This window comes from Canis lupus, chromosome 24, assembly GCF_003254725.2.
Source record: "Canis lupus dingo isolate Sandy chromosome 24, ASM325472v2, whole genome shotgun sequence".
NCBI classification, from domain to species: domain Eukaryota; kingdom Metazoa; phylum Chordata; class Mammalia; order Carnivora; family Canidae; genus Canis; species Canis lupus.
The window spans coordinates 3,053,924-3,075,982 of record NC_064266.1 but is presented as its reverse complement, the minus strand read 5'-3'; the positions used below and the strand labels follow the sequence as shown (position 1 = coordinate 3,075,982).

Here is a 22,059-nt window from a genome sequence, read left to right as displayed (position 1 = left end):
AGAGATGGGGTCCCACTACTTTCATGGGACATCACATATGCATGCCCCGGGGATCCCCTGTCCCAGTATGTGTTTGACTTGGCCCCTAAGGGTGAAGGAGAGTGCATGAATGAGAGGGTGTTAAAAAAAAAAAAAGTCTACATGTCCTCAATCAGGAGTAATTATTTTTTTAAGTTCATGGAGACTGTAAGACATCAAACTCATGGTCTCTGCCTGTTCCCCAGTTTACCACTGGTGCGGCATGACTGACTACAGGATACGCTTCCCAGGGCTTCTAGGTAGTGCATATAAATGCTCCAGGGACTGAGAACTGGGACCTGGCTGGGCCCTTTGAGGTGATTGGGATACTCTGTTGGGTGGCTTCTTCCTGCAGCACAGCTCCAAGACTTGGGTGGAGTGTGTATATGCAGGCAAAGAATGATGGAGGAGGGGGTGGGGAGTGCCGGGGCAGAGAAGACCATCTATAGAACTATGGATAACAGGGCTCCTTAGGAATAGGACTGGGAGAAGTCTAGATGTGAGCAGCAGAAGGTGTGGTGGCCCCTGAAGAGGGAAGCCTGACTGCGACAGGCTGCGACAAGGTGGGTCTGGCTGAGGGGAAGGAGAGATGACACAGCACAGGAGCCTGACAAAGAAAGCCCCTGACACAGCCCTGAGGATGCCTCTGGGTGAGAAAAATAGCAGGGCCTCGGAGAGGAAACCAGACAGGTAGAGGGCATTCAAAGAGCACACAGGCCTTGAGGGGTACCTGGCAGGCTCAGTTGGTAGAGCATCTGACTCTTGATCTCAGGGCTGTGAGTTTAAGCCCCACATTGGCAGTGGAGCCTACTTAAAAAAATAAAATGTTTGGGGCGCCTGGATGGCTCAGTTGGTTAACCATCTCATTCTTGATTTTGCCTTAGGTCATACTCTCAGGGTTGGAGGATGTAGCCCAGAGTCAAGATCTGAGCTCGGTGGGAAGTCTACTTCTCTCTCGCTCCCTCTGCCTCTCCCCCTGCTTGAGCTCTCTTTCTCTTTCTAAAATAAATAAATCTTAAAAACAAACAAACAACAAAAAAAACAAACCAAAGAGCAGACAGGTTTAACGGATGGTACAGAGAAAACAAATTTAATCATACAACACATTTTATAGTTTTTAAACGTTTTACTGAATTTGCAAGACTATTCTGCAAACTGGCAATAGATTACTCTAAAAATACTCTTGAGATAGGGGATAGAAATATGCAAAACAATTTTAAGCATCTTTGTTTCTGAGATACTCAAAGTGAGGTGTTGCCAGGTCATAATGTCACATAGAAAGCACATGTGCACCTCTGGGTGGGGCAGCAGTTCCTGATATAGGACTGTGTCCTGGGTCTTCCCTCCATGTGCAGTTCAAGTGGAGTCTACCTTTAATGTAAAGTAGCTACTAATGTCGCTCATACAGATTTAATAAGAGATAAAAGGATTAACTTTTAACTAATAAATTACATGTAGCTCACTAAAATCATATATCTTTTTGAAAAAGCACTTGCTAAGCGGAATTCTAAGGGCTTGGAAGAAGCAGCCATTGTTGCAAAAGGGTCAGGATCACTTGTCACTGTCAGAAGTCACCAAGAGAGCAAGCCATTTTTCCCCCTAGATGATCTGACCACTACAGAGTAAGATGCCTGGGTCATTTTCTATAGGGATGGTCCAAAAATGTAGGTGATTATAATTAGCTGCCTAGTGTCACAAGCCAGGAGATACCATTAGACAAAAACTGGGGGAAGGTCAAAAGTTTTCCCCATGAGTTTTGTGACAGTGCTAATCTTATTATTAAAGGTGAGCAATAAGCCACCTAAAGAGCTTTTACCTTTGGACTTCTTGAAGGACAAATTAAACACATCTACTTGGACTTTTTATCACTTAGTAATGCTATAAAATTCCCTTCACTAGAAGAGAATTGAAAATAAAGGCCACTGCATTTTCTTAGAAAACAGTTATGTAGAGTTAATGAGTTAAAGGAAATGAAATAGCAGACTAGTTCACCATTTGAAAATCGACTCCACCACATTACACGTATATGGGAAACCAAAGAATTCTTTACTTACTTAGAATGTCTTATTTTGAAAGAATAACCTCTGATGTCTCGCCAAATAGCCTCATCCCTGCGTGTTTTGTGTTTTGTTGTTGTTAGCTGGCCTCCTGCTTCTGATAGGGAGGATCATTATCATTGTAAAGTGCACAAATTCCTCAAACTGCCCATTTTTGGAGTTGCCATATGAAAAGTAGCTGCTCTCTGCCAGGGCCTTTCCAGTAGGGCATGGCCAGGACCTCTGCTCCAGCTCTCTGGAGACCCACATCTGGCTCGCTGCTGTGCCTCCAACATCGGCTAGTGCTAAAGAGCCTGTAGTTTAAGAAAACACCATTCACATTTAGTGACAACCCATTTGGCCATTTTCACTTCATGCCAAGAAGACAGACATTCCTATCCATCCATCCATTCATCTGTCCGTCCACCCATCTGTCCATTCACAAACATAATTATTACTCCTATTCTGTGTCAATCATGTGCCGAAATTATTTGGAAAAATTCTCAGGAAATTCTCTGAAGATGTTGGCTATTTTCACTTCAAAGGTGAAGGAAGCAAGGTTCTGAGAAGTTAAAGATTAGGCGAACATTGGCAACTTCATGGTATAACCTAATAATGTGTCCTGAGCCAGAGGGAAGGGGAGGGAGGGAGGGGGAGAGAGAGGGAGAAAGAGAGAACAAGCACACAAGTAAGGGAGTGTAAGACTGCATTCTTCCCACAGAATAATTTGAAAGAGGTGGAAGGAACTAGAAGAGATATTTAAACCCAACTGGGGGGCTGGGAGAAGCCAGGCGCACATGGGAGACCACCTCCAGCGGCTGTTAGTCTGTGAAATCAGGAATAAGCCCTTTGATGTAAGCAATAAATGCAAATTCAATTTTAACAATCTGTACATTTCTGTACAAGTTGCACCACCCATGGTTTGACTTACCTTACAAGGTTAAAATATTTCTTAGATGAGGTCTGGCAACTGTAAATATTCATGAACAAACCCACTCAGCCCATTTAAAGCAAGCTCTTACTAATCAATTTTATAATTAATGTGTTCTCACTTAAATCTAGTTGGCATCATGCACCCAAAGGGCTACAGAGACGAGGTCACCCGAGAAGTTACATGGTCTGGATATTTGCTTGAGAACAAAGACAATGTTCATAACAAAATTGGACAGGGATTTCTGTTTCAAAGTGTAATGGGTAAGTGCAAAAACAGTTTAGAAATGCAGTCAACACTGATAAAATTCTGAAACTTCAGAATAGATAATAGATTAAATAAGAAATATAATATTCCATAACGTGCATTTTCTATAGTAAAGTACCTCTAATAAAAATGTACATAAAAGTTTTATGTTTTTGAGCAAAAAAATGTACTCCGTTTTAATAACAGCTTCTCAGACATAGCTTTCAGCTGGAGAGTGTCTGCTGTGGGAAGAAGAAAGAGAAGGGAAAGAATGGTGATGTGCTAGGTGGAGAGAAGGGTGTCTGGAAAAAACTCCCGAAGACCCAAGCTTTAGTAATTGAGATCAGGCAGTGAGAAATAAAGTGGCTATATGCAAAATGAAAGCAACAAGGAAGGCAAATTTTAATAAGGTGGCTAGCCTCCCCCAGACAAAAGTCACTTACATCCCTGCACAGGCCTCTCCTGAGGATTCACTCTCCTGTTGGACAGTCAGCAACAGGTCCTGGCTTTTAAATGAAAAGGTTCAAAGCCAGAGTAGATGGGTAAGAGTAAAAGCATGTACACATAAGTGGAGATGCTTTCAGCCCCTCTGAGTTCTGCGGGGCTGTTTCAGTTGTACCCGAAATCACTGAGAGCAAGTTGCAGACATCCTAACACAAGACACAGAGATGTTTTAGGCTAGACGCTCTGAAGTGAAGACAAAGCTGGGGAAGGCCATTTCCTAGATGGGGTGCACTTGTTTTAAAGCAGCGTGTCATCTTTTATCTCATACCATCTTATGAGGCTAGAGTACTATATTTACATTCCTTCTACAGAGAGCCATTCAACGTGAACTCACAAGAAATAATTCCACAAGTTACTCTTCTGCTATTTTTACCCTGTGCCCAGAAATTAGAAAAAAACATTACAGAGAGATGGCTCTGCAGGTGGCATCAGTTACACTTCCAGAATTCTATCTGTCCCAACACTTGAGGTGCAAGGGGATGCACCTAATACCTGGGAGCAGTGGACACTGCAGCCCCATTTCTTTGCAAGAAGGCTGACGCCAGGGTGCTGTGCCTTAATGACAGATGCTCTTACTGCTGTTGGAGGCTGCCGACACTCAGCTCAGCCCCAAGCTGAAGGAGACAGTCCTGTGAAGTGGTGCAGTGGGAGATGAAATGTGCAAAAATATGAAACTGAATTCCATGATGGAGAGGCAGACGTACAACCTGCAAGCGTCACATGTTCAGTCATCCCTGAGCAGGCACCGCTGGGAGGGATGACAATAGGGGTGGACAACAGCCCCTGCTTTCACTGGCTCCATCTTTTAGGGAGAGAAATATACACCAAGGACCTAATGCTGAGCAAAAGGGAAAAGATGGTAAAGAATAAACTTTTAATCAAATGTAAGCTCACTAAATGATATCTGAGGGAGAAGACTAGGGAACTGAGGTCACCCTGCTCTAAAGGCTGTTGAGGCAGAGGGCTGAGCACACTCTCCTTTGCCAAGGCAGAGAGGAGGGGGAACTCTGCAGGAGATGTGGAATGGTACCATTTTTAGCACAGAAGGAAATGGGCCGGTGGTGGAGCTGTTGAGAGGCTGCCAGAGTCCTCTGTGGTGAGACCAGGGGTGTCTTGCTCAGGGGAACAGGGGACCCCAATGCTAGAACAGGTGTGCAGAGCTCTCTATGGGCAGGGGCTACATTGTAGTCCCTTTCCAGGGACTGCTCTGGATTGAACTCACACGGACCAGAATCAAGATGAAGTCTGTGGGCACGATTAGTAGGAGCTTTTGGAGATTTCTTGCTTCAAATTCTGTGTAAGTGAACAATCCCCCCAAAAACTGTATTGTAGCTCCTGAAGTCTGAAAATAGGGTGACTTAATGTATTAGGTCAAATCATACAAAATGGCTGCAAGATTTTTGGCCTACAAAAGTGGAAATTTCATGTGGTCACTGATTACTCTGGAAAGCACACAGGCCACATAAAATCCCCGAGTAGGCCTGGGCCACAGCCCCATTGTGGGTACAGGCCACTGGCTCACCAGGGAGTTGGATGGCCCCCAGCATGCAGTGCTTTCCGAATCCTTGAAACTGCCCCATGATGGAGCCTCAGGACTACTAAAATCCCCAGTGCTTCCATGTCCTACCGAACCAATTCCAGACCTTCATCTCTTTCTAAAGAGGCCTCCATCAGTTCGTAAATACCACCCCTACTATGTCAAATGACTTATTAAGATAGATCTTTCCTAGCTCAGAGGTGATATTTACCTATTCCCTCTTCTGACACAGTTCCTAACATGAAGGCAGAATGAACTGGTGGCTGACAGAGAAGGTGTACTCAAGTGTTGCAACAAAAAATGAGCAATGGGGCAAAACATCCCTGCCCAGCGCACAGAGGTACAGAAACTGCTGCACGGCAGCTGAGGGCATGGCCTATCCTCCCCAGGGAGGCAAACACCAGTATGGCTTGCAAAGATTGCAACTGATTGATCCTGTTGAGTCTGTCACCATAAAACTGGAGGTGGGAGAGTCATCCGAGCAGAAGGAATAAAAAGCCCTGGCCTTGTTAGGGTTGTTGGGTCCAGGGAAGGAGGTGAGTCTGTGCCCCGGACCACTGGAAGGGTGGGAGCAGTTCCTTCCCATGTCATGACGGCCATGCCAGACGCAGCCTGTGAATTTGTGCGTGAGCAAGGAGCCAGGCAGGGTTGCCATCGGTTGGAGACGTCCTGGACAGCTCATTGGAGGCTCAGGATTCTGAATGCTCTCTGCAGGACCTTGGCAAGGTCCTTACCCTCCCTGAGGCCCTGGTCACCTCTGTAAAGTGGGTATATTACAGAAACCAGCTGTTAATGTATGTGTAATATATAACATGTACAATGTTACATTAGCTAACTGCTGGTTATTGTTATGAAATAGATGCTTACCTTCTACAAATAAGGAAATTAAGTCAGACTAGTGAGCACCAACTGCTTTGAATGTCTCAAAGACCTGGTGACTTAGAATACCCACGACTCCACTCCCTCCCACACGCTATATCCCATCTGGTAGCAAATTCAAATGTGTCTAGAACCTGACCACTTGTCACCACTACATGCCACCCCTGGCCAACCCAGGGCCTTTGTCCTTGGATTGCAGCTGCAGTCCCCTCTCTGCTTTGCCAGCCTCTCTGCACCCAGCAGTGGGGGTAATGATGGGACGGTGTCCCTCTAATGGCTCCCATCTCACAGAAAAGCAAAGTCCTTATGGCATTTGGTGAGATCCCACCCTACTGGGCCCCTGCCATCAATCACATCTGACCTGTGTCCTCTGCCTGGAATGTTCTTCCCAGAAACCCCCTCGCCTCCTTGTGAGCCACCCCAATCCAGTCCCTTCTCTTTCCTCCATACTCCTCATATCTTATTGGGCTCTGCATCTTCATGATTTGTCCTTCTTGCTGTGTGCCACTGCCTACTTGAATGAAAGCTCCAGAAGGGCAGGCATTGTGGTGTTTTGGTCAGGGTTTCATCCCAGGCCTCCTGCTTATAAGCGTTAGTACCAACTCCTTGTGTGGCTGGCTGGCTGGCCGGCTGGCGGAACATGGCAGTGATTGATGCTGGCTTTTTACCCTGGTTCAGAGCACTCAGATGAGGATAGGATGAGGAGTCTGCCTCCATGGTCCCTGTGAATCCTTGAAGGAGGGTTTCTTAATCTATGTCTATGGACAGACCCCAGTGGTCTCTTTCAGGTGATGATCAGGATTCAAGGAGACCTTGGACTTCTATGGTATAAAATACATCCTTATTTTCACTCCTCTAAGTGAAATTAAGCAATTCTTTCCATTATAAATATGGACAATGAACTATAGTGGTACTACCTGTGACTCTGTCACCAATGGAAATTACAGATGTTTTCATATCACATTATGGTGCTGCCAATGTCTCAAAATATTGGTTTCACTCATCATTGCTTCAAAATTACAGTAGTTACAATGCCCACTGCTAGAGCTTAATATTTAATGCATGCATAACAATGGCCATATACCACTAATGGGCTTGATTTGGAAAGCATTTCACTATACCTGAATTACTTTGTAATCCTAAGCCTTTTCTACATTTATAAACATTTTGAGAAGGGCAGGACGTCCACTGCACAAAGGAGTTTGAAGGAACCTGCTGGTAGGACAGCCAGTCATTAAGTTCTAGGGTATGTGCTCAAAATTAAGTCCTCAGAAGGAGTATAAGGGCGACACCCCTGGGAACCACTAACAGTATGGTTCAGTTGCATCTGCCCAACCTCCCTATCCATGGCCAGCATCAGCTTATCTTACAGATGTGGAACCAGCCAGAGAGAAGGGATATTGCTGAGGTCCAACTGGGAACAGGATTCAGATCTGGTTTCTAGTTCTAGAATCCTGAGCCAGTGTTAAGAGGGGCTGCCAGTAAGTCTCTGCAGTTTGAGCAAAACAAAATGGACTTCCAAGCTAGAGTGGCACACACACACACATGCTTCTTGTCCAACAACTAAATTTAAATATATTTACTTTGTTCTTGCAGAATACTTATGTAAAATGGAGCCTGAAAAAAAATCATTTAGGAAAAAGGGACATGATCTGGGTCATTTTCCATTGGAAAAGACACAATATGTGGGAAGGAGGAAAGGGATTACACATATGAAACAAACTCTGCTGCTGCACTAATAGCTTTTCACGTACCATTGTATTTGTTATCCCCTTTCACAGATGTGGAAGCTGAGGCTTGGAATAATGGCCTGACTTGGCTCAGGTGGCTCTCCCATTTTACAGCTAACTGGCTTGACTGCCATTTGATAATAAATATAATGAGAAACACCCAAGACCTAACACGTGTCCTTTTTTCTTTTTTAAAGATTTTATTTCTTTCTTTGAGTGAGGGAGAGAAAGGGAACGCAAGTGGGGAAAGTGGTAGATGGAGAGGGAGAAGCAGGCTCCCGGCTGAGCAGGGAGCTCAATGCAGGCTCAATCCCAGGACCCTGAGATCATGACCTGAGCCGAAGGCAGACACTTAACTGACTGAGCCACCTGGGTGTCCCTAACACCTGTTCTTCTAAGCAATCCTAGTAACTCTTTACAATTAGTTACCATGAATCAGACCCAGTCCCCTGCTAGAACTGTTTCTTTCATTTTGGGTTTTCTAATGATAGCTACTGCCCTGGGGGCAGGGGTGGGATTCACCAATAGAAAAGCTCCAGGCAACAGTTACAGCCCCTCCGAATCAACAGCCACACGCACAGCTTCAGAGCAACACAAAACAGGTAATTTAATTTCATAAAAGGATCTTTCTACAGTTTGTTTTTTTCCTCCCAGCCTATTGAAATGTACACACCACGAGGACAAAGTACAAGGTGCTGTTCGGCTGTAATTTTACTTCTGCACATATTTAATGTGCTGCTGGGGATGAAACATTTCATGGTTCCTGTGCTCAGTAAATGAAATAAATCAATGTGTTTAAGAGAGAGCGATTTTTTTTTTCCCTTGCTGCTTGGGGGGAAGAGCTCTTTACTTTTCTATTAACATGAACTTAATGAACCATTTCACATTCAAAACCCCTTAGAAAGGTCATAATGCCTATTTCCTAATTAAATTTTTTTTAATTCAAATAATGCTAATTTTCTTTTATATCTCCACATGGGGAGCAGTGCCTTATAAAAAAAAATTAACTGGAACAAACAACAGAATTGAGTGAGGACTACTTCAGTGAGTTAAAGATCGATGCTTGTAGGGCTTCATAAAGGAAGACAGAAAGAGGAAAGGCCTGGCCCAGCATTTTAATAAATATAACCAAAGAACCTCAAAATTTGGGTTTCTATGGAATTCAGGCCTAAATAAAGTTTATCGTTTGGGGACAAGTTGGTGTGATGCTTCTAAATGAGCAGCCACAAAGCCAACATGCTTTAACCAACAATGGTTACTCTGATTTAGGTGCTTTTGCTCGGATTTCCTTTACGTTGATGCCGAAATTTCACAGCCTGTATTAAAAACGCTGAGGCTTCATGTGATGCAGAAACAGGTACTTGAGGCTCACTTCATTCTCAGGCCAGTCTGATTTTTTTCCCCTCCTAATTGCAGCAGACAGCATCAGAGCTTTGTCAGCGTTACCTGCTCTGAATAGAAGCACTCTTGGACCGCCTCGTCAAAGACCAGGGAAGAAAGCAGGCTCTCTGGCTGGCAGCGGTCTTGGATTCTCGCCCCTGGCCATACTGTGCAATCACGCTGTTTATTCCACTGTAACAATCAGACGGCGCGAGCGGAGCACCTGGTCCTCCCGGCCGGGCCTTCCTTGGCAGCTGACGGGCAACCTCGCTGCCAGGTGGTCACGCTTCAATTACATTAGCTAGCCATTCTAGGGTTAACGAGGACCCACTTTCTTCAGAATGCCCCGGGAAAATCAGTTCTTCATAAAGGACAGTATGCCTTTTGTTGATCACTGAACAATGTTGCTGAAAATCCATTAAATTAAATTCTCTTTATTGGACTGCATAATGCAGTCGCGATAGCCCCAGCGAGAAGTTTGCACGTTTATTTACCAAATTTCTGAATAATTTATACATGGATCCTGGCTCTTCTTTCATTTAGTGGCCAAATGTTTCTTCGGAATGGAACAGTGTGGCTTTGCCTTCATTTTACTATGGGTTAATGCTTACTCGCAAATAAAAAAACAAACAAAAGCAGAAGTGAATTGAAAACTGGCCAGAAGAGTTAAGTCTCATTTTAACTCAGAATCCATATTCCAACTTTCTTTCACAGGAGGACTTTCAAATATATTGGCATGAATTTACATAATATGCTTTAAAAAAATCTTTCATATCACCATTTTTGTAACAGAAAATGGAAGAGATGGAAACAAGAGTGGGGAGGGAGAACGGTCGCTGAGCTGTAGGTACGGGAACTGGGGCCGAGGCTCAGGTGGAGGTGAGTCTGGGTGGAACTGCACACACAATCGTGGAGTTAGATGGGCAGCTAGGGTGCCGCCCTTCCACCCACCGGAGCTGCTTCCTGCAGGCCTCATGAGGCGGGTGGGCAGAAGAGCAGCAAACTGGTGCCTCCCTGCCCTCTTCTTCCTTTGCTTTCCCCCTGGAGGAGCCCTTTGCTGTTCTGGGGGGGTGCTTAAGGTTTCTGATGGTTAGATACCCTGGCCGGCAGCTTTGAATACACGGCTACACAGTTTGAATGTGTTTTAAGAGCTTGAAGTGGAAGAAATATAAGGAAAACAAAGGCATAGAAAGATTAGTCATTTAGATAATATTTTCCTAGGAATTTAGCCTTAGCTGTTTGAGAGATAAATAGGATAGGATTTAAATAGGATTTTTGTTTGTTTTTTAATTCAGAGGAAGCATTAACAGAAACAACAACAAAAAAAGTTAGATTCTCCTGAAGTACATATTAGGTACCAAAAGAACATAAGCCAAGCAAAGAAAAAATTCTATTGAATTTCACTTTCATTTAAGGTCGGGGGAAAACCCTACCTACTTTTTTTTTTTTAAGAGACGAGGAAGAGTATCACAATAATTTAGGCAGAAAGGTGTACATTTTAGTTCGTATGCATATTCCAAGTACTGTGTGTGAATATCTGTAGCAATTAGTGACAGCACAGTCGGAGGTGGAAGGCACCAGAAAACACAGTGCTTAGGGGGAGAGCACTGGCCTGGGTGTGAATACCTCTCCACTTACTGGCTGAGATGCTAGGGCAAGTCCCTGAACTTCTTTCTGAGCCTCATTTTCCTCTTATGGAGAATGGGGCAACAACCCCCTTCCCTAGTTACAATTAAGTGCACATGAAGCAGTGTTTGTTGCGTTACACGTATACCCCCAGAGCTCACATAAGGATGACTGGCTAGTAGACATTTTATTAGAACGTCATCAACTTCCAGTTAGCTGAGGCGCCTCCACTCCGTCCTCTGTCATTCTAGCCTGATTCAAGCTGGAGGCATGCACGCAGGCACTCACTGCCCTGTAATGTAACCACTTCATTGATTTCCTTTGCAGTCAAACCTCCCAAGCAAAAGCAAATTAGAACCCAGTGCCAGAATAACGCAAGCACCAAAGAATAACCTTCCGTTATATTGCTGATGAAATATCAAGAGCACAGATTACAATCGGACATTCAGAATAAATGTTTTAGTTTTGCTTCCTGATCATTTTTGATAAACGCTTTGGCTTTGCCTTGGCATTTATCTTTCTGAGGCAGGCTGGTGTCTGGTCACAATGTACGGTTCTAGTAACATTATCTCTGAATTATAAGATCCACCTTGAACAAGGCTCCAGCACAAAGGTATTAGAATGTGCTGGTGACAAGCAGACACTCTTTTGCAGCTCAAAAACAATGGCTGACGCTTCTGTATGAATAGACAGAAAGCACATCAAAGGCAGTCTTTTATGGAGAAAAATTGTGTGATGTCCACTTTAATCTCTCTCAAAATCTATGCACAAACTGAACCCAATTTCATTTTTCACATAAATGCTGAGGCTTGATAACAAGGACATCTCTTTCTTTACAGTTAAAAGACAAGGAGACAAAGATATGCTAGTATAGCCTTTGAACTTTTTAAAGCTATATCAATGGGCCATGATACTTAACCACTGATACAGGGCAGAGATTTTACAATAGCTGCATTTAAAGCATTTTGACTAAAGGAAAAAAAAATTAAAAAAATAAAGCATTCTGACTAAAACCATTCATTATTATAGATTAAAGAATAGCATTAATATCTAAGCTTTCTCTAAAGCTGCATAGTTTTTATACTTTTAACCCTTTGATCAATTCACATAGGTCCAGAAAGGTAAGATGGTAGGTAATATCACAGGATTTATAAAAACACAGTGGCACACGGATGTAATTTGAAGGGGGTCACATTCATTTCCTGGATCAGAAAGGATGCAGAAGCAGCACATTTTGGGGTAGAAATGGGGGAGATAGTTCTCTGGTGAACAGATTCCTTGGAATGGAGACAATCCAGGCAGTGACTCTTCCGACCCTGAGTTATTTGGGGGGGGGGGGGGGGGAAGAACTATGAAATGGTGTCTTCAGATGCTTCCCCATCTCCACTTTCCTCTCCTTCTGCCTTCGGTGTCCCCTAACAGGTGCCCTAATTGTGAAGTTGGTGCTGATTGTCATTCATAGTTTCCAGCCAGCATCCCAGAGTCCCCTCCTGCTGTTCCTCATCTCACACGACATTCTTGTGGGTGGAGTCTGGGCTCTGTGGTCAGACTGCTGGTGCTCCAATCCAACCCCATCATCACTACCCATCCAGTTGTGCACTCATGAGGAAGTCACTCCACTTCTTTGAGCCTCAGCCTCCACATGGGTAAAGGGTGAAAACAGTGATCCTACACACCGCTTAGTAGGGTGCCCAGCACAAGCTAAGCCCTAGATAGATGTTTGCCACTACCTGCCACTCTCGGCTTGGAAAGAAACCATGGAGGTTCCTGACCCCATCTCCCACCATTATCCTGCTAATGCCTTATGGCAGCACTGCTCATTCTGGGCCACATGTGAGAATATTCTGGTGGTTAATCAGCATTGATTAAGCCCCGCTGCAAATCAAGTCACCAGAATCTATGGAGCGGGTCCTGGGCTATCCTGCAGTTCCCCATGTGATGCTAGGGTTGAGAACCAGGGCTGATGCCCATGCAGCACAAGTATTTCCCCTGGAGGCCTCCCCTCCCTGCACAGGGGCACAGAATGGGAGGGGGGCACCTTCAGGGGTATGGAAGTTGGGCCTGAGGGACTGGCAAGCAAGAAATATGTTCAATTTCATATCTTAAAAACAACTCAAATTCCTGGCGTGTATTTATGTTAATAAAAAATGTTGTCAGTGATTAAACACCAAGTACTGCTGCTGATCCTACAAAGATGTGTTAAGCTTCTCATGGGACCCAACTATAACTGGCTCACCGCCTGGCTTCCCAATTTGAAAGGCTCTAACATAATGTCTGGTTATCCCAGGAGTGTCTGAGTTTTAAGAGGAGGTTCACGAAGACAGAGAAGTCCGTTATATTCAAAGGACTGAAGTCAGGATGGTGGAAGGGCAGATGACAGGACAAACATCGGTCAGAGGTTCGCTCTGGGTAGGAGGGCCACTGCATGACATTTGCTACTAGAATTGGAAGGGGGGACTTTAACCTAATCCTGGCTCTGGCTCAGCTTGTGGCCTTGACTAGTCCACATCTCCCAGAAGGGGCTGCTTCTGAAAAAGCTTGTTTCAAAAATAAACCCAAAGCAAAAAGACCAACCACCAACCCCTCTTCTCCACCAGGGCTGTGACAGCCGATACATGAGAATAACCTTTCAAAGGAGCCTCCCCGGCACAGCACTGAAACACTCCCATCACTTGAACTATCAAACAGGTGTTTAAGATTCACTCTTCAGTGGGATTTTAGTTATGAATAGCTTTTATTAGTTTGTTCAATGCCTGTACCATTCTTAGAACTAGCCTATAAGCAGTATACTCTTGAAAAGAAAAACTGGCAAAATCTAGCAATGGCTTTGAAAGACACTCTAAGAAGGTCTGAATTTGTAGGCTGAATTTATAGCTGAAATCATGACACAGTTGAAACTAATGGAGCCTACTGGCCCTGAGCAATGTATGTTTTGAAAAAAAAAAAAAAAAGATTTTTAATGACTGGATTTACGAGTGAAGTCCATTTTCTTCTTAGAGCCAAAAGTATTTCTTCTGTTGAAGGACTTTTCCCCTCCTTTCAACAAGAGCTATGGTCAGTAAAAATTTTACATTCTTATTTAACAACAAGTTCATAATAGAAATCAAACCTGTGAACTCCTCTGACTGTTAGGTCTCTAGTTAGGAGGGGAACACAGGTAAAAATGGAGAGCTACAAAACAGCAAAATCTGAGATTTTTGTTTCCTTTCAATTTCTCCATTTTGAGGGTTTCACTTAAAAACAACTGAGAACCATTTACAGAAATGAAAAACAATTCTAAACTAATTTTACATTAAACCACATATGGTGGCGGGTTATAAACCTTTTTCTGGAATTGATTTTTAAAGCCCTTATCACAAAACAGGGTTGGAGACACTGCATATAATAACAATAATAAAATAACACTTGTTGGGCACAATGCCCAGAGAAACCAGCTATGCAAATACAAGGCTAAAGGAAAATGATGGTCTCAGAGAGAGACCAAAATGGTTCAAGATACAGCAATGTCGACACTTGGGGCTTCCATGGAACGAGCAGCCTCCCAGACGCAGCCCTGGGCTCTGGCAGATGTCCTGTTTGGCAGTTAAACCCTCCTCACAGCCCACCCCACCCACCGCCACGCATGCAGATTTCTCTGCACTGTTAATGGAGTTCATGTTCATATGTAATACACATTTTGAGGATCCAAAAAATTATGTTTAACTACATGAAAATGCCTTTTTGATTGAGCCCCAAATAGTCAAATATTAGTAATTTCATTTAATTCAAGCCAATTTAAAGCAAGGAATGGGGGAGCTCATCCCATAATTGTGTCTTATTTTTCATCATCATCAAGCTGTTTTCAGAGTACCCCTAGACAGGATCAGGTGGGACAGTTCTCATTCAGGCCTCATCAACAGAAACAGAGGATCCCTGGCTCTTACCAATGGTTTCTCCAAGAAGGGTACCCCGACCTTGTCTACAGACTACATTCTGCTCAACAAAGGTTTGGGGAGGGAGAGAAAAGGGTGGTGGTCTTCTAAAGGTCTCAATCCCATACATTCACATGTGGGCACCCTATGGCAGCATTCTAGCTGTCTTTTGCCACAATTATTCTTCTCTTAATCCCGTTTGTTTTTATGCTTACCGTGCATGGGGTACTTAGTTTGGAATAACTATAACACTGATTTTCAAATTTATCAACTTTATCATCGTTAAATGGGAACACAAACACACCCAATACTTTACACTAATTCTGATGGGGTAGGTAGAAACAGTCTCTGAAGGAAGCAATATTCAGACATATTTTACCATTATAGGAATAAGAGTTAATATTGTGATGAAGAAATAAAAGCTGAATGTGGGAGACTATCCTGTGTTAGTGTAGAAAGATATTCTGCAATTTGGGAGCACCCGACATGGCAGAGTGGATTTTAACTTCAATATTAAATAGTTTTTAAGAGGGACGCCTGGGTGGCTCAGTGGTTTGTGGTTTAAGTGTCTGCCTTAGGCTCAGATCATGATCCTGGAGTCTTGGGATCAAGCCCTACATTGGGCTTCCCTGCTTGGCAGGGAGTCAGCTTCTCCCTCTCCTTCTGCCCCTTCTCATGTGCTCTCTTTCTTCCTCTCTCAAATAAATAAATAAAATCTTTAAAAAAATAGTCTTTAAGAAAGGACACATGAACCACAGGTATTTTTGAAAACTGGAATTAAACAGCTGATCTTAGTTTGTAATAGATTTTTTGGCTAGATTTACACCAGGTATCATAAAATATCAAATTTATCAGCCCTCTGAATAGATTTGTTATTACAAATCACCTCTAAGTTCAGACAGAATTTACAACACTAAAAATCAGATAATGAAAAAAAAATCAGATAATGGAAGTTTAAAAAATATTTTTCTTGAGTGTTATTTTCCCAGAAGAAACAAATTCAATTGTTATTCTGTTACTTTTAATAAAATCTATGCTATAAAATTTCTTAGGCAATTCCATAAAGGAGATACTGGAAAACAGTAATAACATTTTATCTTTGACATTCAAGCATTTTTAGAACTTTAACTTCAGAAGGGAAAAGCTCAAATTAACAGGTATATTTTCACTGCATTGAAAGGAAATGTAGCTTTTTAAAAAATTTGAATCTTTACTCTCACCGAAGAGAAAGAAATTATAAAAATGAAATATTCATTTACTTAAGAAGTGATCTGACTTTGGGTTTATGAATATATAATGAAGGAAAAAGTAAATTTGCTTTCAAGTTAAGACTTAACAGAAGTTTGTTGAGTCCATAATTAGCACCTACCAGGGCGGGCTTTCTAGAATCTCAACAAGGAAAAACCTGGAATGCAAGTCCCATTCAACAACCTGAGAAGACGGAGCGCTTTTCACAGGCAAAGAACACATTACGAAGTTCATTAATTAAACAGTGCGGGTGGAGCAGATGGATGCTACCTACGCTCGAATGACGCTAAATTGGGACAGAGGTTTGCAGTCCTTAATGAGGCTCTATAAAATGAATGATTACATAGTGATCACAAGTAAACAAGCCTGTAAGGAGAGCTGGATTATCAGGGCAACAAGTCCTGCAACATGGTAACAAGAAGACCAACAGGAGTGGAAGTATCCAATACACAAAAACACCTCTGAGGTCATTCAATCTCAGGACCATTCCAGGAGCCGAGGAAAGTGGAATGAGTCTAAAAGGGTTAAGCATGAAATGACAGCAGGGCAATAATATGAAAATGCCTGGCCATGGAAATGAATGAGACAGAAACCTTTTTGTCACATATTAAGTGTATTATTGAGAATGAGACTCTCAAGATTCCTTTTATCTTTACAGAAAAACAGAGATGCAAAATGTCAGGTACTTGGGCTTTTTAAACTAAAAGGCTTAGCAGAAGCAGCTATCCAGAAGACCTGGGCATTAAGATGATTTTTTAATGATATTTTTTTCTCTTATCACTAATTAATTTTTTACTTTTCCAGCTATGTCAAACCCTTAATTTTTTTTTTTAAGGGGAGCTCCTAATTAGCCTTTGCTGCACATGGACTTGTATACCCACTCAAAAGAAATTTTTTAGACTCAGAAGAGAAAGTTATTTTGATATTAAAAATTTGCTATCAATATTTGTTGTTGTCTAAAACTTAAAATTTTGAAATGAAGAATATATTTTAGAATGATCTGTTATTTTTCCAGTTTAGACATAATATAATCTCATTAACAGTAATTGAGAACTTTGGAACAAGGGTATCCAGAGAACACAGGGTAGCTATGTATTAGTAGCTCAGAGGTTGATACTAAAGGGGATCCTCTGCTTCTGTCCTGTGGCCCCCACTGGGATGCCCCATGTTGTTTGCCTGATCTGTATTTCATTGGGTTTGATTTTCTCAGTACACATGTCCTTTACCGTAAGTTTCTTCAAATCCAGTTTTGAAAGAGGTAGAATATAAATAGATTCAACATATACAAATCAGCATCTTGCTTGCAAGAACAGAAAAATCACCATGATGGAACTGTGTTTTCAAATATTCATTAAGGCAAAAGCACAAGGAGTCACACCAGTCAAGTCCTTGTTTTGAGTAAGACTTTGTTGTGAGCTATGACGACATTGAGAATATTTATACTATTTTCATTGCTGTTTAATTTGGAAGCCACATGTATTTAGGTATAAGTGATGGACGTGTGGTTTCAAAATGGCATCCTTTCCATTGCAATTTACAATAGTTTTGTTTTCATCTTTATTTCATAAAATCGAGGTTGAAGGGGCTAAGATTCTCTTGGTAAGAATAACCACAAGTTAGGCTAAAATGGAGTGGAATCACTTCACTTTCTCAAAACTGTCATTTTGATGGCCAGGTCAAAAGTGTGGACCCATGAGAATCAGTGGTTGGCTGGGGCTTCATCCTGGCCCTGCCCAGGCTGTGAGGCCGTGGCCAAGCCCCGTTTCTTCAAGCTTCACTCTCTCCATCTGTGATATACTGCAGAGCTGTCACCAAGAGTGGGAATAATGGACCAATGGCCCTCCTCTTTTGTGTGTCTTTGGCCTGTGCTTCTCTGCATGTTACACACCGCTGTCCCTAACTGCCCTGTGGGTGCCGAGTGTGGCCTCCAGTCTATCAGCTAATGAGAGAGCATTTTATGGGTCATGTGCAGACACTGACTACTGATGGAGAGTTCAGTCTCAGTGGTCTCCTCACTTCTATCCTCAGGCAACTATTCAGATATTCCACTGCTTTTCACCTACATTTCATAACAAGGAGTGGGAATAGAACACTACTAACACACACAGTTCTCAAACTCATGGCAGTGGCAGCACTGGAAATCCTTTACTTGGTAAATTCAAGTAAAGTTTATTTGTTTATTTATTTATAAAGATTTTATTTATTTATTCATGAGAGAGAGAGACAGAGAGAGAGAGAGGGGCAGAGACACAGGCAGAGGGAGAAGCCGGCTCCATACCGCTGAGCCACTGGGCTCCCCAAGTAAAGTATTTTTAAAACTTCAGTATCTGTTTAATTTTAATTTACCTGTTATGGTGAATATTAAAAGTGTCTAATGGATTTTTAGGCTCACGGAACGTATACTAGCTGACTTCCAGTGGCAAAGGGCAACACGCTGGAAAAAAGAGCTTCAAACATGAGGATCTTTAAGTGAGGCACATTTAGGAATTTTACATATTTTGTTTCATTATCTGAAAACAGAATACCCTCTATAAGAGATAAAATGTACATTTGAATTCATATCTGTTGATAAGGAAGCAAAAATTCTGGATTTGAAAATGTATTTAAAATGAAATATCAATATTGAAGATATGAGTCTCCAGTCTCCTCCCCCAAATAAATCTTTCCAGGGTACACAAAGTAATCTGTTAAAAAAAACTGTATTATCCTCCTAGGTTGAAGTTCCTTTAAAAATTTATGTATTCACCAAATTCTGATTGCAAAAGCTCTCATGTGCCAGACTGACTACAAAACACTTAGTGATTAGGTCCATAATTAGAAACTGTCTAATCATTTTGTTGGCAATTCTTGACTCTGAAATGCTTAAATAAAATGTTCAATAAAGGATTATTTATAAAAGAACCAATATTTTGATCACAAATTCAAAGGGAAGCCTGATTGTACAAATGCAGATAACTGTCTAAATCTCAGATTGAATTTAGACATCTATTAGCACAACTGATCCTAAATAAGTTAGTAGGAACATTTTTTTAGAGGATCCCCATGCATTTACTTCGTAATTTGAAAATGTTCATTCTAATGTAAATTTATAGTCTAGATTTGTTTGGGTAGATTTATTTAAATGAGCCATGCATTTAGTACACTAGGAGAGACTATGCAATATCTAATATTCCACAAAAGAATCATCGTTCTTTTATAGCTTTAAAATATTCTAACGTGAGGAGCTTGAAATGCTCTAAAATTGAGTTGATATATGATCAGGCAGTAGTTTCTATGGAACTTTTAAAAGAGAAAGCTACCGTTTAACTCACCCATTGTGAGAAAGAGATGCAGCATAAACTTAAAAATTCCCCTTCTCTGAAGGAAAAAAAATGATCCAGAAATTTAAAATAACTTCAACCCAAAGTAAAGCAAGCCATTTCATATGCTTTCAATAAGTGTAACACATTTTATATAATGATCCAGAAGCCACCTTTCTAGAGCCTTGCAACTAAAGACTTTTTAGCTGGAGGGGTTAAAAGTATGGGTGTGGAAGTCAGCTTTTGTTTGAAAAATTAGCAATGCTATGAGTCATCATGCATTAGCAGCAGAAGAGTTTTGCATCTTGTACGAATCCAGACACCATATGCCATGCGAAGGCCTATTACTTTATTCGGTGCCACCGCTGACAGGCAGCCACGTGGGTATCCCCAGTGGAAGGGCTGTCTCCTCCCGGCGGCGAGGACAGGAACCCAGTGAGCTGAACACATCCGACATTGTACGGAGCAGCAGGAACAGCTGGTAAGCTAGCAAGCAGCAACGGCCAAGCCGAGCGCGGATGCTAATGAGCCTGGCGACAATGACGGCCTTCAGAGGGAGGACTGCAACGTCTGCATGTCCCCACAACAGCCTCAAGAGTAGAATCTGCTCGCTCATGCCTTTAGTCTCATTAAAACACAATACTGGTATTTGGTTTATCAAAACCAGTTGTAAGTCACAACTTTAAAATCCACCCAACAGATTTACCATGCTTTAAAAGTTGCATTGAAATTTATGTACAATTTCAAAAGGCATCTTTACATATTGCAGGGAATTGGGGGCAGTGGAGTAATAGCTCACCCGGAGCAGCTGCTATTGGATTTGGGTCCTGGCTCACCCCTAACATGACTGTGTGGCCTCAGGCAAGTTATTTAACCTTTCTGGGCCTCTGTACCCTCAACTATATTTTTCAAATATAATAAAATACAGAATAAGTTACATAAGACACTGTACTATATTTGCATCACATAGTGAAATAGGATAATAACTGTATCTTCCTCACAGTGTTGCAGTAAGGATCAGATGAGTGACAACATGTGTGAGGCTCACAGGCCTGGGACAGAGCAAATGCTGTTGAAGCTAAGCTAACCACTGGCTCTCCAGGTGACCAGAGAGTTGAGCTCCATTACTCTTCCTGAAACCGAGGCAATGGGCAAGTTCCTTAACCTCCTAGCCTTGCTTCTCTCACTACATAAGATACAGCACATTTCCTTAAAAGTGAAGGGCCCGCTAGGTGGGGGTAGGGAGGACAACTGGCAGATACAGTATGATCAGACAGTGGGGATGAGGGAAGTGAGTACAGAGGTCTTTGAATGCCAGGTGTGATACCTGCAGTCACAGCTGGGGCCCCTAGACCAGAGATCCTTGAAGGTTCCAGGTTTACTGAGGGTTTTGTTCTGCTGAAGGGAGCTCACTTCTCTGAACACTCCTTGCTTTGACCAAGTCCCTGTAGCTCCTACGGACTCTCCAAATGCCAGGCGGAAGGCCCCTGCTCAGGGTTGAGTATCTTCTTTCTAGCCCTGGGCTGAGCTCTCCATCACAGCCATTACAAAACTGTATAGACCTCTCTTTTCCTTATGTTTTCCATACTCAACAAAGGGCCCTTTGAGGATGGGGACCGTGCCCCCTCCATTTGTGCGCCCTCGGCAACAGCATGGTTCCCGGCATACAGGAAATGCCCAATGGATATTTGGTTGAGTGAATAAACTATTGAAAAAATGGCTATTAGATTTGTCATTTTCAGAACTGGTGTCTGGGAGTGTGAATGAGATGATCAGAAACTGCTGATCACTTTTTGTCAAGATTTTCTTGAAAGCTCTAAGAAAAGACGCTTTACTGAAAGATCATCTCCAGCTGCGAATGCACTTTCCATCTCTATTCCTGGGGTTGGGTGTGTGTAAATACAGTGGAGAACTGTCTCCTTGAAGTCTTCCTGCAAGCTAAGCTCAACTTGGGGGATGTCAACCCGAAGGTGACATTGGTACTTTCTGAAAAATAGAAAGTGTGCCATTGCCTACAGAGTGCAGAGCAGTGAAATCACTGCCTCAGAGCTTAAAAGACAAAGACTGACATAAAGACCATATGCCAGGGGAGAAAAGCTTGAATTTAAAGAAGTACCACGATAAACCTCCTGAGGAACTTTGTGTAAAATACAGTGGAATTCATGATGAATTCAAGCATATTTTAATTTGGAAAACTCCGTTTCTGGAGGAAATCTTAAGTTCTCTGGCGAGCAGCTGCTGGGATTCTCACATGCAGCAGACCCCTGGCTCTGTTTCCCTGGCTGTCTGCTCCTGGTAGGGTGGGCTTGCACAATGGTCAGTCCTGACCCTGACTTGAATTTGTTGTCTCCTCTATATTTGCTTTCTTTATAATCAGCTCTCAATTTTCTGTTGCATCCAAAATTCCACAGACAAAATCAGGATTACTAGACATGTTAAATAAGGATTGGAAAGCAAGGTGGAAAAAAAAAAAAAAAGGGAAAGCAAGGTGAAGAACTGGAAGGGGCTTTTCCTGATTCCCACCCTGCTTACAGGTGATGCACAGAAGCAGTATGCAGCAGACCCTCAGGCAGAGGCACTCCAGGCCTCAGTGGTCCTGAAGGGCCAGGTCTTTAACCCTGAGTCTCTCACATGGTCAAAGCCATTCAAAGAGGAGAGTGACACACAATGTTTAGTTTCTTCCACCGATTTTTTTTGTGGGGAAGTAGTTGCTA

At 42.5% G+C, this 22,059-nt stretch overlaps 1 protein-coding gene across 9 annotated transcripts in view; it reads right to left on the bottom strand.

Annotated features, from left to right (window-relative positions):
- The window catches only part of RALGAPA2 (Ral GTPase activating protein catalytic subunit alpha 2), a 328,009-nt gene that overhangs the window by 40,192 nt on the left and 265,758 nt on the right, over positions 1-22,059 (bottom strand). Inside the window, exon 39 of one of the 9 annotated variants that reach the window (XM_025469120.3) lies at positions 2,038-2,368. The exons of the other annotated variants lie outside the window; for them this stretch is intronic. The gene's annotated coding sequence lies outside the window, so the exon portion shown is untranslated. Of the gene's footprint in view, positions 1-2,037; positions 2,369-22,059 lie in introns of those variants that run through there. 9 annotated transcript variants of the gene reach the window in all.